We start from the raw sequence: 17,410 nt of genomic DNA, 5'->3' as shown, positions 1-17,410 counted from the left end.
ACTCGGAACCAGAAATAATTGACCATAAATGCGATACGTCCGCCGACACACTCTCAAAGGACTTCTGATAAAAATAAGTTGTACTGATCTTTACATACTTGTTAATATACTCGTCAAGAGTCATTTCAGAAGGAGAAAAAGATAAACAATTGCACAAGTGAAACCATTATACAGAATTACATATGGGCAATTTCAAATTACTGCAGAGTACAGAAGAACTAATTTAGTTCATGTTAGTTCACTACGACTTATTAATCCAGGTTAAAGAAATATAACGACTTACTTTGCATATCAGTAAGAAAAGTGAATAGAGATACGAATTATTTGAGTACACTTTGGCTCTGGCCCATTTATACATAAACAGATACCAAAGATACTTCTGATTTCAATAAATGCCTCGTGGAGTTTGTATGACCCCCTTCCCCCCCGAAAAAAAAAAAGTACGGCATTTCGATGTATTTTATCAATAGTAAACATTAATAAAACGAAACAATATTTAGAATTTTCCTTTGATTGCAATTGCATAACTATAATAAACTATAAAAATATCTCGAAAGGAAAATTTTAACTTAGTAAATAAAAAAAAGTTGTTTTTGTAGTATAATCTCTGAGTAATGAATGGTGAAGTTAGGTCTGAATATAGTACGAATAATATATGGGAGTGAAACGTGTTCATCAAGATTTTAGGAATAGTTACACTTTTTCGAACATTTTTCGCTTTTTGGTTTAAACCAGTTTTTTTTTTTTTTTTTTTTTTTTTTTTTAAGCTGGTTTAAGCCAAAGTCTAAACCATGGATTAAACCAGCCAACCCTGATGATCAGTGATGAATACAGCAGTCTACGTGTTAATTGATGTTTGGGTACAATGATTATCGTTGTGGACATATTTTCTAAGTTGTACTACCACGGAACCAAAAGGAACGATATACCGTATTTACGTGAATATAATGTGCAATTTTACCCCCTCCCCAAATTTAGGCCTAAAAAGCACGGTGCGCAGTATACAGGAAATATTTCTGATAGATATGAAACCACGCATATTTTCACTAAGCTACTGTATTGTGGGACCTCGAACAAAGAGTCATAAAGTGCTTCCTGTGGAGTATTGAGCTGTATAGGTGAGAAACATGGACATTACGCAAAAATGATGAAAAATAACTGGAAGCTTTCAATATGTGCATGTGAAGGAGAATGGAAAGAAACGAATGAGAGGGTGTTAGAAATGGTACGGGACAAAATAGCAATTTTAGATATTATTAAAGAAGAGGAAGAGAAACTGCTTGGGGCATTGGCTAAGAAGGAACTGTGTCATGAGGGTATGGTGGCTGGAAAGAGGACGGGGGCGAAGAAGACTACAATTAATGGACAATATGAAAACAGAAAAATCGTAAGTGAAGACGAAGAGGTTAGTGGAAGATTGTGAAGCATGGAAGTTTCTCAATTGTAGCAAGTGACCTGCCAATAATGGCAGAATACCTACAATGATGATAATGACTGTACACAACTCACAGTGCTTGCGATTAAATTGTACAAATATAGAACTAGTATGTAAAACAAGTGAAATAAATGCACTTTTACGTATCGTAGTTTGTTGCTAGGAAAAAATTAAGAAATGAAATGAAATCTTCTGAACGTACACACGGACAGACACACTTTCAACATTTACTACTGAATGCAGACTGGATAATTACAGTACAGAATACCACATCTTCGGGAGCAATGCCAATCTGCCAAAGGGTACAAATTTAATCAAAAGAAATACTGGTAATTGTAGTGTCCAACTAACACACTTCTTAAATTCTTAAATGATTACTCATCATTTATTAAACTAGTTTGAAGCGTCTGACAGACGGTCCGTATAAAAAGTAATGAGATCATTTTCTTTTCTGATGCGACTTACATTGCAGCGCACTCGCTCCAGCTGGGTTCAATGGAGCAGGAAGTAAGCTTTAAAATGCACCTAGTGTCAGTCGCCTACGAGCTTCCTTGCGGCTTGTATCGTGATTTAAGTGGACCCCTGTCTATATTCTTGGTCAAAGCTTAAAAATGCTACTTTCTATCGATCAACGCTACGCCATTAAATTCCGTGTGAGATTCAGAGAATCTGCTATGGAGACGCTGGCTATGATCCAGAAAGTGTTTAGGAGTAAAAGTATCCAAAACTGCTGTTTCGAGATGGCAGAAGTGTTTCAAAGTCAGTCGAGGGAGTGTGAAAGACAAACCTGCGCAGGACGCTCGTCCACGAGCAGAACCGAGGAAAATGAGCAATGTGTGCTTGATGGAATTGATAAAATGACTTTGCACACCATCACTATCGAGGATTTGGAGATGAGAAAAATCTGTTCCAAACTTGTCCCGAACGTTTGACAGACGACCAAAGCCAAAATTGTATGCTTGTTTACTGAGATCTTTTGCGCGTTCAAACAGATTCTGTTGTTGAACAATGTGATAACTGGCGACGAAATGTTGGTATTTGAGTACGACCCGGAGACAAAACGCCGAAGTACCAAATGGTACACAGCAGCACGCTAGAGCAGCACAGCAGCACGCTAAAAAAAAAAAAAAAAAAAAAAAAAAAAAAAAAAAAAAAAAAAAAAAAAGCTCGAATGAGCAGTTCGAAGGTCATGGCCATGCTCATTGCCTTCTTTTACGTGAAAGATGTGCTCCATCACGAATTTGTAACTGAGGGATATACCGTCCCGGCTGCTTTCTACGTGGAAGTGCTGAAAATATAGAAGGGCAAGGTCAGAGAGGTCACACATTACCCCCAATTGCAAGCTGGATCATGACAATGTACCAAGCCACACTTGCTCCATGGTCAACGACTACCTGATACGGAACGGCATCGCAACGCTTCCCTAGCCCCCCTACAGTCCCGTTTTACTCGTGCTCCCCCGAACGAATACAACCCTCAAAGAACACCACGATGAGACTGTAGCAGAAGTCAAAGCGGCCTCGACGCGCTGCTCGAAGGACATTTCGGAAAAAAACTTCCAACGCGCCTTCCAAGCGCGAAAAACTCATTGGCAGGAGTGCTTCGGCACCTAAGGATCCTATTTTGACGAATTTTAATGATTGTAGTGAATTTTTCTCTGAATTTGGTCTCATTACTTTTCATACAAACCCTGTATGAGACTTATTACTCTTCATCTTTTCCCATCAGAAACTGGATGTGCATTATACATGCATGGCAGTTCCTAAATAAATATAAATGTGTATAAGTATATATGAATGGGTACTATTCATATGATATATAGATTAGGAACTGCCATGCATGTATAATGCGCATCCACTTTCTGATAGGAAAAGATTAAAAGAGTAATGAGTCTCACACAGGGTTTGTATTATATATATATATATATATATATATATATATATATATATATATATATATACACAGAATATAAGCTCAAAATTTTCAGCAAACGAAAACTTATAATCTATCTATTAAAATGCTACAGTAGCAATTAAAAGCGACTGAGCTCCAACCTATACCTTTGGCTTTCAAATCTTTCATTTACGGTTATGTGTGATTTCACGTTTAACAGAACAAACATTTTGAGCATCTGTACTTTAAATAAATTATTTATTAAATAGATCTTTGTTCACAAAGTTTATTTTATAAACTTATTGTTCAAAGCCTTTGTATTTTAATAAGCCTTCTCTAAAATCAATGCATGTGAATTGTGCTTCCATTTTCCGGGTTCTTTTAAACTGTGTTTATATGTTTGTGGCCAATCCTTTCGACAATGAGATCTCGGAAACTACAGGCTCTAGAAAGATGATGTTTTCACTGATCGATTGGAAATTTTGCGTAGATTGTCCAGTTCTAATTGAATATTAAAAAAAAAAGAAAAAACATGGCCGTTATTTCTTTATTACATTTTTTTAGGGTACACTGGAATCGTTGAAATTAAAAAAAAAAGCATCGTTATACATTCCAACACCACAATGTTGTATATTGGGGTTGTATGTGTCTCAGGAGTTTGTTCCATGGCCAAATAATAGTGAAAAAGGAAGGATAACCATTTCTCGAGTCTTAAGATAAATCTTTATTTTTTGAGTGTTTTGCCCAATGAACACCATATATAACTGACATTATAATTAATTGTATATGTGATGTATTTGCTTATTACATACTGTATGCAAGAAGAAAGAAAACACTGGCCATACATGAATTAGAAACTCCAACCGGAAGTAGGCTCAAATCTTGCAAACGGTGCGAGATATTGAGAAAAAATAATCGAAAAAATTCCCCTTTATGATACCCCTTGCCGATTTTTTTTTTTTTAAATCAAGACGTCTTTCACTTGTGTCTGTAAAGGGACATGTACAGATGATGTGAGGAATGAGAAGGAGATTTATGCTCATATGCGAATGATGCGCTGTGTAGAGAGCGCAGGTTCAGCTAGTATTTTATTTAAAAGTGATATTCAAATTATAAAGTATTTTCTTTACTGAACGAAACATTCCTTTCAGCTTATCACTGTGACCCACCCAATGCCAGACTTCTGACGACAGAACAGTTTGAGAATTCAGTACTAGTGTACTTAAAACAAAAGGACGCTTTGTTCTATATTCTTGCAAGATCTACGTTTCTCAAGCATTTTAGCTTTTGTTCAGCAACCCACGAGAGCCTTCTTCAGCCATTGGACGATTTGGTAGCACACTGTTAATCACATGCATAAGCCATCCAATCACAGCAAATTACTTATGTGTATGCATGACGTCTGAACTTGATCCCGCCAATCTGACCCGGACTCACGTAGTGTTGACCACATACAAGTTTTTATTCTGTAGATCCTCGCGTTGTCCCAGAATCTTTGTTAACAAGACGTTAACAAACTATTTCTTATAACACGTAAGTGTGTTAATAGTCACTTGTCTCGCCATAGTGACTAGAAAGCTATTTTGTGGGAAGGAAGTAGTGTTCGTCTTGTTAGTTTAACGCTTGTAAAGCAAAAAGCGTTCTGCGTTCAAAAAAGTTGTTCAGTACGATGACCATGCTAAGTCACTATTACGGCAACCACATGTGCGATATAGTGGACAACATTGCCAGATGTCTTAACTAGAGACAGGAAATTATTGGTACTTGCTGTACTTAACCAATGGAATTACTCACCTACAAGCAACAGAATTCACGCGGAGCAAGCCGGCAAGAGTAAAGAAGTAGTCGTCTCACCCCTCTCGTAGTGTCGATAAAGTGCATATCAATGAAGTCTGCGAGTATCAGTGACATTCATCAAAAAGTGGTTTCCCCAAAGCTGCAAGATGGAAAAAAAAAGTTCGTTAAAAATTACCAATAAATAAATAAATAAACATAATAAGGCCATTAGCAAAGTTACATGAAAAGTAAAACAAAAGTATAAAGTCAAACTATTAAGGTCAAAGTAAAAACCACGCATTATACAATATAGAACTTCATTGTTCATAATTTGCTAGTTTCTGTTTTATCAACAGTAAGTTGCAATATATTTAATTGTCTAAATATATTTTACATGTTTAATTCCAACACTTGATTTGGCCCATGACATAACATTGGTATAGTCCACATGCTTAAATTTCTACTTACGTCAGGTTCACGTCATTCGTTATTCTATTTGTATGATAAGCAGTCTCTTTTCTGTTAAGTCTTCTAGCAGCTGATAGGAAGGAGAGTGTTCATAAGGAAAGTCGGTAGAGTAACCAAACTAAGATTTCATTAGAGAGAGAGAGGGGGGGGGGGAGTCAATAATTAATTCGCATAAGTACCGCTTACATCCACATTAGTTAGAACGGCTAGGTGCTCTGCAGCCCCACATATCTTATTTGTTGCAAACTACAGGTGTTTCCAGAATTTTGTCAACATATAGTTGAAAGAATGCATTATCGCGTAATATGAAACGGAAAATTATGAATTACCACCAAGCAGTACGAATCATAACTAAACCACAACTTAAAAAAAAAAAAACACTGATAAAATGTTTAGCGGAAGAGCTTAGAGTGTACTTTGTTTAGTTGCGATACGATTCATGTGGTGTAAATAAATGAAAGCTAACATGAAGAGTAAAAAGTGGCTGGTCTGGAGAAGAAAAGGACAGACATAGCTATAAAGAAAGCATCGCGATGAGTCTGAAACCCAGGTTGGACCTCTGACTCAGTAACACTTTTTCTCTTGTCGAGTTTCAGTGGTTCCAGACGTCTGCCTCTACTCGTACTGCATAAAAGTATAGTGTAACTAACCTCTGAGGACAACTGTTAGTTTCACTGAATACAGCTGACAGAAACAAGTAGACAACCTATAAAGCTGTATATATATTCTTACTAACTTAACTCTATGGCCTATGGAACCCGGAGGTTCAGTGCCGCGTTCACAAAAGCTCTCCACTGACTTCTATCCTTAGCCAACTGGATCCAGTTTCTATTTTGTATTCCTATTTCCGCGAGATCCATCTTAATATTGTTCTCGCATTTGTACCTAGGTCTTCCTAATGGCAGTTTCCCGATTGGATGTCCAGTTAAAACTTTCAAAGTGTTCGTACTTTTACTTTGAAAACGTTAATACTTTCTTTCATTTTGGCTACAAGATCTGCCCACCTGAGCCTTCTAGATTTGATGACCCTAACAATGTTTGACAAATCGTATAAATTATGTACTTCCTGGTTATGAAGTTTCCTTATTCCCCATTCCAGTTCCTCTTGGGTTCGAATATTCATCTCAGGACTCCTGTTTTCAGATACTTTTAGTTTACGTTCTTCCCTCAGAGTAAACGACCATGTTTCGCAACCATACAGAACAACAGGCACGATTATCGTTTTATATATTTTAAGCTTCAAATTCCTCGACAGAATTCGCGACGACAAAAGATTTTGAACTAAATAATAACACGAATTCCCTGCTTTTAGTAGACATTTAATTTCTTCGTGAATATGGCTTTAGTATGTTAATATTGATCCTAGATATTTGAAAGTAGAGATGCAAGGGCTCGGAAAAAATAATTTTTGAAAGAAAAAAAACTTTTCTGCTTTGCTTTTTTCCTTGGGAAATTTTGGGCTTTTTTGCAAATTTTGCTTTCAACTGATAAAGCAGACTTTGTTTCGCTTCTCTACAACAATAAAAACGGAATTAATTAGTGGTTGATGCAGATAATAATATGAAACCTAGAAAATAAATAATGAACTTCAAAAAGATTTTTTAAAATTCTTAACATATTTACATTATGAATTCCAAAACATTAACCAATATATGTAATATTTTAACTTCTTATATACAGTAAGTACTTTAAAAAATGATACACAAATAACTAGCAAAATTGTATGTCGTATTTTTACTTCAAAATATCACACACCCTCTTATTGAAGCAAAATAAAGAAAATCATGCGAGAAATCTGCAGATCAAGAGCTTCGTTTCGTGTGGTTCTGTACATTCTTGAAATTTTTCAGTTAAGTTTTAACTTTCATATACATTGTATGAATATTTCGAACAATTTTTTCACTGATTGATCACATACGTAATAATTTGGTACCACCCATCAGGTGCTTCGGATCTGCAAAATCGGTAAAGCTCCAAATTTTGTAATCCATTGACTGTTTCTTAAGCTTGTTCAGAATTGGGAAGGTATCGAATTTTCTGTTCATGTATCACATACGTAATAGACGGTTCATCTGAGCGTATGGTTTTCTAGGCTGTAGAATATATAACCACCATCACAGTTTACAAGTCCTGAAGTTTTCTGAATTTTTAACAAGATAATTCAACATATCGTTACGAAACTTTTTTTTTTTTTTGTTAAAAAACTATAGAATATATTTAAAAAAAAATGGAAGAATCAATCACTGTTCCAATTCATAAGGAAGACGACAAAATTGATTGTAATAATTATCGAGGCATTTCTCTTAACATTCTATTAATAAGATTGACCCCATACGCAGAAGAAATTATAGGAGATTATCAGTGTGGATTTAGTCGAAATCGACCAGATATTTACCATTCGACGAATACTCGAAAAGAAATGGGAATATATTACCCAGTACATCAACTGTTTATTGATTTTAGAAAGGCTTACAACTCGGTTAGGAGGGGAACACTGTACAACATTCTTACAGAATTTGGAATACCGAAAAAGCTAGATTTATTAAGTGTTTAAATGAATCTAAGAGTAAAGTCCGAGTAGAAAAATGCGAGCTTTCACGTCGAGATTGGCCTGAAACAAGGATATGCATTATCGCCATTATTATTCAGCTTTGTTCCGGAGTACGCTATAAGAAAAATCAAAGATAGGAACCAGGGCCTAGAGTTGAATGTTATTCACCAGGTTATATGGTGTATGCTGATGATGTAAATCTGATAGAACAATCGAAAGAAATGCGGAGGCCTTATTAAACGCTTGCAGGGACATGAGTAAATGCAGAGAAATTTAAATGCAGAGAAATCTAAATACAAGGAAATTCACAAGGATCGTAATACGGCAAATTATTATGAATGCGTTAAAACATCAATTAATACTTTGGACACAGTGGATACTTTCAAATATCTTGGATCAGTATTACCAGACCAAAATCATACCCACAAAGAAATTAAATGTCGACTGAAATCAGGAAATTCTTGTTATTATTAAGTTCAAAATATTTTGTCATCGCGAATTCTGTCAAGAAATTTAAAGTTTAAAATATATAGAATGATAATCATACCTCTTACCTTTATGGTTGTGACACATGGTCGCTTACTCTGAGGGAAGAACATAGACTGAAAGTATTTGAGAACAAGATCCTGAGACGAATATTCGGACCCAAGAGCAACGGAAATGGGGAAGGGCGGAAACTTCATAACGAGGAACTACATAATTTATACCGTTTAAAAAACATTGTTAGGGTCATCAAATCTAGAAGACTCCGGTGGGCAGGACATGTAGCCAGAATGGAAGAAAGTAGGAACGCTTTCAAAGTTTTAACTGGAAATCCAATCGGGAAACGTCCATTAGGAAAACGTAGGCCCAGATGGGAGAACAATATTAAGATGGATCTAGCAGAAATAGGAATACAGAGTAGAAATTGGATTGAATTGGATAAGGACAGAAGTCAATGGAGAGCTTTTGTGGCCAGAGAGAGAGAGAGAGAGAGAGAGAGAGAGAGAGAGAGAGAGAGAGAGAGTGAGTGAGTGAGAGAGTGAGTGAGTGAGTGAGTGAGTGAGTGAGAGTGAGTACATTTAAGTTAAGCTCAACAAACATGAGTGAGTGGTTAACTTTCGCGCTTCTATCGTGAAGTCCGGGATTCAACCCCGCATTCGACTATTTTGACAAAAGTTTTTCTTAATTCCATCTGTGAATGTAGAGTTAGTGCGTGTACTGTGGATCCTGGCCGACTTCCTTTCTAATCGTTTTTAAATCTGTTATTACCAATTACCAGCAGTGATGAATTTGCGAAGAGGTTTAGGGTGGGGATGTCTTTCGGATTGAAGCCTCTACCCCGAAATTATGGAATTTCTAAAACAAACTAAATATTAGTTTTGCCTTTACTCATAAACTTCAAGCTGTCTTCAAATAAAAAGATTATTAATTTTTAGAAAAACTAAGCATTAATATGAAAAGCCCCTCCCAAAATACTTTTCTATATCCGCCACTGTTTATCAGTATAAAATGGTCTTCAAGGTTGTATCTGGAAGATTATAGCTGAATATACAAACGAAACGAAATATTTGTTTGCTTGTACTCATAAATTTAAGCTCCTTTTAAATAAAAGTTAGGAATTTTTAGAAAAACCAAACATTATTCAGAAAAACCCCTCCCAAATATTTTTCTAAATCCGATACTGATTATTTCTATCAAATGGTATTCAAGGTTGTGTCCTGAAGATTATTGTTACATCATTGAACAGCAACAGTATAACGGAAATGTGGAAGTACGCTCTGATTGATACATTGAAAAACATAAGTGTAATTATGCGCTAGAAGCTAGAGTACTAAGCTCTAAGAAGTGAAACACGGATGACTAAAAAGAAATGATCTAGAAGAAAAAATGTCGATAATTCAGAAGTTAAAATAAAGTTAAATAGCTTCTAAAATTGCCCTCAAATACTACGTACTTTATGTTTAATTCATAAACCATGTGCTCCATCCATCATGTTGGTGAATTCCAGAGCGAAATATGGCATTTAGATTATGGAATCTTATTTAACTTTAGAGTATACTATAAGAAAGCTATTTAAGCAGAAAAATCATGAAAATGAAAAAAGCCAAAATTTCCAAAATTCTCGTTTTTTCCCCAAAAAAGCCGGCTTTTTTTGCATCTCTATTTGAAAGTATCTATTTTATCAAAAGTATTATTTGTTATTTTAATGCATACATAATTTGCCGTATTACGATTCTGACGAACTTCCACGTATTTAGTTTTCTCTGCATTTACTTCTAAACTGATGTGCCTGCAAGCGTTTAATAAGACTTCTGCATTCCTTTCTATTGTTCCCTTATCATCCCCTATTAAATTTATATCAGCATACGCCATAATCTGGTAATATCAGGTAACTTAAGGCCCCGGTTATCTTTGATTTTCCTTATAGAGTACTCCAGGACAAATTCGAATATTAACGGCGACAACGCATCTCCTTGTTTCAAGGCCATTATATACACATCCCTACAACTTACTAAAAAGAATATTTTGAAATAAAAAGAAATAATATCTAGGTTATCGATATATGTATTGGATAAAACTACTCACTCCTGCTGATGATCAAGAAACCTTCATCTTCAGTTGCGTTTGAAGTAAAGATCAATCACTTCTTCGTCTCTTCTTCCAGATGGATCACGAGGTCGCTAGGGTTTCTATTTCCATACCTCAGCCATCATATCTTGGGGATACTCTCCGAAGTTTTCGCCAGGTGCCACCGCTGAAAGATTCTGCTTCCTTATAACTGCTTATAGCCTCAATAGCAAGGAACTTTCGTGTACATTCTGGGAACATATGAAAATACATTTTTAAAAATGTAAGCATTAGAAGTGGGTCAAAGGAGTATTCAATTTCATATTATCAAACCAGAGATTAAAAAAAAATCTTTCATATTTTTACTATTTGCATTGTCTATTACAAAATCTGTACAGATTAAGATAATAAAAGTGGCGGTTCTTGACGGAAGTAACATCGGTAATATATATATATATATATATATATATATATATATCGCTGCATTCTAATGAAAGAAAGCTTTTGTAATGTTTTACTTCTCGTATAAGAAAAGTAGAATGTTAGGTAAAATTTCCCCTAACTTGTAGCGAAAAAATGTATGTTAGCAATATGACTTAAGAGCCGCTGTTTGAGACAAAAAGCATTTTTGCTACATTGGATCCCTAGACACAATTAATATCAAACAATTAATAAAATAAGTTAAAAACGAACAAATTTCGATGTGTAAAAGCAATATTTAAATAAATTATGGAAGACGACAACCAACATTACAGACAAAAATTACAAGAAACTGTAGAAATTACACTACAGCGGAATTGGTCATGTTTGAAAATGAATGAACACTGAATGAGCATTTTATAAGTTATTTGCTTATGAAATACAGTATTAAGATTTCAAGTAACACTAGACGTTCACTCGTTAGCATATGACTGCTGATATCAAAACGTTCCTAAACATGGGGCAGATTCCGCTTCGTTTTCGAAAGACAAGGCAATTTGAAAACATAACACTTTGTACCAGGTCTGCAATACTGATAACCAAATAATCTCAAATGTTAATTAGCTTCATTCTCATGTTACTGTAAATGTATTTGCACAGACACAATTCTACTTGATTCTATTATTCCGGTAATACTGAACAATTCCATTCACTTTCCCACAGCGAGCCATTGGAAGGACACGACATTTGAACGCCCTGTATCTCGGAAACGAAGCAGCATCGGACCCATATTTATAGGAACATTTTTGCTTATTTGGGGATGTCCGCAACCACCTCGTCACTTTTGGCCATGCATTTATGTTACACCCTGTATAACTATCTGCCTGCATGCGTTTAAGAAAACTGGAAGTTCATATGTTAGACTGTAAAATCTGCAGAGCTTAACCAGTCATTCCTCCCGACGTGGACACCAACATAGGTAAAACAAGTTCCCCCCACCCAGTAAAACACCTCTTCCCCTAATCACGGTAGTCGAAATGAAATCGAAGCTTTACGTCCCACAGTTATGCCGGCTAGGCTAAAGGAGACTACGATGATGAGAAATTAATGAAATGGTGAAATGAAGGAAAGTGGGAGGAAACGAAAACTCCACGCACACGGTTTTTGTCCACCACAAAGCTCACTTGGCGTGGGTGGGGATCGAACCAAGGACTCCACGCACCAGAGGTGAACGCTGTATCACTGAGCCACCTCGGTCCTTTACACGGAAGTCTAGGATGGATGAGGTCACTACCGGCTCTGGATCACACTACCCAAATCACTTTTCGTGCACTACTAAGATCTTCGACCTCTTGGACTCCCTCCCCAAAGAAGGCGCTGGATTCACTACTCGTTGGCCATGCCCGGGACTTCGTTGCCTCGCGGAGTTCGGGTTTCTGCGATCAAGATGTAACAAACCACTCATCGTTCAAACAGATTAGAAACCAAACATTTTCAGATTTCAAATTATGACTTTCGTAATTGTCATTAAAGGAGTAATGTTTTTATCAAAACTATTTTGTTGGCTCTGTCTTTTGTAAAAAGAAAAAAAAAATGTATTATTACAGGGACGAAGTACAGTACAGTTTTGTATTAACAAATTTTGTAGACATCTATTAAATTTGAAAGAGTAATTAACCTTGTCATTTACCAGGAAAACTTATTGCGATCCTTCCACCTGACTGAAAAGTTTATCTTAACATTGACAAATCTTGTAATGGCTACGTAAAACTGTCACGTCTCATCACTGAATGTGAACTGTGAACTCGATCATGTGCAGTAAGGAAAGAAAGGAGAAAAAAAAAAAAAAAAAAAAAAAGACTGGTATATTTGTTTGACATACTATTGTGTGTACAATGTACGACATGTTCTTCGGGTAGTTTATGATATTTACCATCTCACAAATATCGCACCTTGTAGCTCTATAGTAGGTGACTTACATGACTTTAAATGTCTTGACGTATCTCAAAATATACTTTTACTTAGATCAACATAACATACCTCCAGATAAATCAAATTCGACAAATGAGATATGCCACTATGTCGGCCTACCGAAATGTTAAAGTGTTATAAATTTAACTATAAAATCCGAGGACGTGAAATGTATTCAGTTTCTGCGTTGAGATTTTCCACTACGAGTAATATTTAGGGGGATGTTCAATCATCCCTGGAGCGGCGTTATTGATTATCATTAGTTGATTGATTTTTGGTAGTTAATTGGGGTGTCAGTAATGGCTATTTGGCCCTCTCACGCTGAAAACTAAAACGTTGCTAGGATGATGATTGTTACTGTAATAAATACAGGGGATAGACAAAAAAAAAAAATTAAGAACTGTTCATACAGGACACGTAAGTTTGCCCTCCGCTGTACAACACGTGTTGCGGCTGCCGATCGTTTTTTGTTTTCAATGTATCATGTGGACCTTACTCTTCCGTCACCAGTAACCAGGTCACCTGTGAGTGTCGTGGTGTGAAAGTGGTGCGGTAAAATGGGCGACCTGACAGACTTCCAAAGAGGCATGATCGTTGGTGCCCGTCTGGTTGGAGCTACAGTGGCAACAGTGGCGGACATTGTGAGCGTATCGAAAGGCACTGTGTCCAATGTCACAAGGTCATACACAATTCATGGGCAGACGACGTCTGCAAAGCACAACAGTGGTCGAAAGACAATCCTGTTAGATAAGGACCGAAAGACATTAAAACGGATTGTAGCAGCTAAAGAGAAGACCACTGCAATGAACTTAATTACGGCCCACAGAACCCGGTTTCATCGAAAACTGTGCGATGGGAACTTCATAAAATGATAATTCATTGCAGGGCCGCTATCGCCAAAACCCTGGTCACAGCAGTAAATGCGAAGAAACGTATCTAGTGGTGCAAGGACCACAAGGCGTGGACTCATGAGCAGTGGAAACACGTAATGTGGTCCGATGAATTGACCTTCACCTTGTTTCCGACAACCGGCCATAATTACGTATGGAGAGCACCCGTCGCAGGCCTATGATACAGACTGTCTGCTCCCAACTGTAAAGCATGGGGGTGGTTCTCTTACAGTATGGGGAGTGATATCGTGGTTTTCTGCAGGTCCCATCATAGCCCTCCATGGAATGATGGATGCTAAGGCGTATGAGGCCATTTTGGGGGGCCAGGTTCTACCCCTGGCCCAAATATTGTTCCCTGATGGTGATGACATCTACCAAGATGATTTGGCACCCTGTCACGCTGCAAAAACGGTGAAATCATGATTTGAGGAGCATGACCATGAGCTATCACATCTCCTCTGGGTCCCACAATCACCAGATCTGAACATCATTAAGCCATTGTGGTCTGAGTTAGAAAAGAGTGTTCGGTCTCATTACCCTCCACCAGCATCCCTTAAGAAGCTGCAGCATGTTTTGGAGGAACAATGGTACAAAATTACACACACAACGATTCAGGAGCTAGACTTTTTGAAACATCTTAAAAATCTTGGGGGGAGGTATGGAAAATTGACCTATTAACCTTCTTCTCCTACTACAGGGTAGTGAAACCGATATTTTCTCCAAAATCCGGTGTTGCGAAGAAATTCAAGCTAGCTGACAATTTTCGTCCAGAGGGGTGAGTATTCTTCTCTGTCACTTGAGAAAGGTTTTGGCGAAAAAGAAAAAAAAGTAGCGTAGAAACTCCGAATGGTTTGTGTTGTTTTGTTATTTGACACTGAGAGGAAAAATGTTCCTTTTTCCTTTGGAGAGGAATGAACCATATGCAGGAATATTGGTTAATGTGTTTATTTTTTTCTTCCCTACTTTGGAGTGTGCATTCTTTTAAAGTTATAAACATGAATACATCTATTGAGAAAGAAGGATAGGATTTTAATCTATACAAAATACTCTTGAATTTTAATCAAACAATATCTGAAATGATTTTTAGTACCAGGAAATGTAGTTTTACTATTATAGTAATTTTTAATATGCTTTGTTTCGGATCGATTTCCGATCAAGCTCACATAGTTTTCACAGTTTTAAACCTACATCTTTAGACAACTGAAAATTTACTTGAGTTAAGAAACAACAATCCTAGGCTTAAAGCAATGTGCTGACCACACATCACACAACTTGTCCTTGTTAGTCCTTGGTGATCTGTAACATTTGTAAATTATTATTTTTATTACCGCTAATCATAAAATTATTTACTAAGTGGCTGAAGAACCGGCGTTCACAGGAAGAGTAGATTTACGTAGAATATTTGAAATGTGTATCATATTTGAACCATCTTCTCGCATTTAGAACAGGTATTTGAATCTAAATTAAATGATAAAAGTTTAGGTGACCCAATGCTATTTTTAAAACTTGATTTTGAAGGGTTTAGCAGCTTTCAATATATTCTATTTTTTTTAACCTTTTCCCCCTAGGATATGCCTTTAATGAAAGTGACATGAAAGAAACCCGACTCGAGTCAACTGCTACCTACATTGCAAAATCCATTTGAAAGAGTCTATCAGTTTTTCTCATGTTGATGGGATAAATAACAGATGAGTTTGAGTGTGGAGAAAAATACCTCCTAGGATACTCATTATAATGAAAGGGATACGAAAAATCCAGCTCCAGCCAAGTGCTATTTCAAAATTCTTTTCAAATGGTTCAGCAGTTTTCTAGTGATGAGACAAGACAGTCTCGATTGTCTTTCCAAAAATTGTATTTTTACTTTCGATCAACGATAGGAGATAAAGTATAGCAATATAATGGAAGAATCGAGATTTAAAAGAATTTGTAAGTTGGATTGCCTCTACATGCCTCAAAACGGAGTTCTGGACGTCTGTTCGTCCCAATGAAAATATGTTACTACGAGTAGTTTACTGAACATGAAAATCAAAATTGGGATTTTCTCGGAAACGCCTCTAACGATTTTTTCATGTTTCATAAATACATGATTCATAACAATATGATAATATGGGATAACTCATTTATCCTGAAAAATCGGCAAGGGGTGCTCACTTTTGGTGTTTTTTTTTTCGGGCGATTTTTCAAATACGAAACAGGCGATATATAATAATTTGATTAACAACCCTATAATAGGGTTAAGTAATTTCTCCCGAATAAATCCGCAAGGGGTAGTTTCTTAATAGGAGTGAGTTTATTATTGGATGATATTCTCAAAAGCAACTCAATCGATTTTGTTTATATATCATTAATAATTCTGTAATGCTGCGTAAATCATTTTGTTAATACCTCATAAATAAATATTCAATTAATAACCCTGATATACGAGGGTTCCATTATATATATATATATATATATATATATATATATATATATATATATATATATATATATATATATATATATATATATATATATATAAGTTCATGTAGGTAATTTTCCTCGAATGAAATTTCCTCAAAAAATAATGTCGCTCGTATTTCATGTTTAAGCAATAACTGCAGCATAATATGATATACTTTAAGAAATTGGAATGATAAAATTTAGTGGAGTAACCTGTATCTTTTATTACATATTGAGAAAATAATTATAGAATTTTTCCTCTTGAAACGGAATTTCACAAAATGCTGGAGCAAGTGTTCGCTTACTTTTAATAATGAGTTTATATACTGTTTCATCTCCCTTATATGTCGCGAAATATCCTATTCTTGACATACATTTTAAACTTTATTCCTCCACCTTAGCATATACATTTTGATGACATGACAACAAGTGAGTATCATTTCACTGTAAGTAAAACTTTCAAACTATGCGAATTCAAGAAGGAGATTAAAACGTATTCTTGGGTCACTAAATCGATTGCAAAAAGAAGTTTCTTGTTTTACACATCTAAAAGCAAATATTTTACTCATTATTTAATTATTATTCTTAATTTTATCGAAACAAAGTTGAAATAAACGAAATAAATAATAACAGAATTCATTCTCCTTAATAGTTGAAAGTAGTGTATATTTTGTATTTTAATACATACTTTTAAGAATAAATTATGACATTTGCATTACATAGTAAATATTACACATGATTTCTTGCTATAGATAGATCAGACAATAAAAATATGGTGTACTCTGAAATATTAAAATATTGATGTGGTCGTGTACTTAAAAATCTTTTATTTCTATTGTTTTAATTTTTCTTTTTTTTTATTTTTACTAGCATTAACACATAATAGAGCATGTACCTTTCGTTGGCGAGGGTGAGAAAAGAGCAAAGTGGAATCCCAAATCCACGGCAAGGGGGAAAAAGAAAGAGAGGAAAGTGACCTCTTAAACCACATGTGTAAGTCATAAATCAGAGTATAAG

The 17,410-nt window shown here is 35.7% G+C and overlaps 1 long non-coding RNA gene across 2 annotated transcripts in view; it reads right to left on the bottom strand.

The window, feature by feature from the left end:
• LOC145674375 (uncharacterized) overlaps positions 1–17,410 on the bottom strand; it is a 79,006-nt gene that overhangs the window by 11,568 nt on the left and 50,028 nt on the right. For both annotated transcript variants that reach the window (XR_014128915.1, XR_014128914.1), the window contains exons 2-3: positions 10,692–10,924; positions 5,123–5,264 (exon numbers count right to left, since the gene is read on the bottom strand). This is a non-coding gene — a long non-coding RNA (uncharacterized LOC145674375). The remainder of the gene's footprint in view (positions 1–5,122; positions 5,265–10,691; positions 10,925–17,410) is intronic.

The sequence above is a fragment of the Thermobia domestica genome, chromosome 17 (assembly GCF_964235325.1).
Source record: "Thermobia domestica chromosome 17, izTheDome1.hap1.1, whole genome shotgun sequence".
In the NCBI taxonomy this organism is placed as follows: Eukaryota; Metazoa; Arthropoda; class Insecta; order Zygentoma; family Lepismatidae; genus Thermobia; species Thermobia domestica.
Note: the sequence above shows the minus strand (reverse complement) of the source record. Positions and strands in the feature narration are given on the sequence as shown.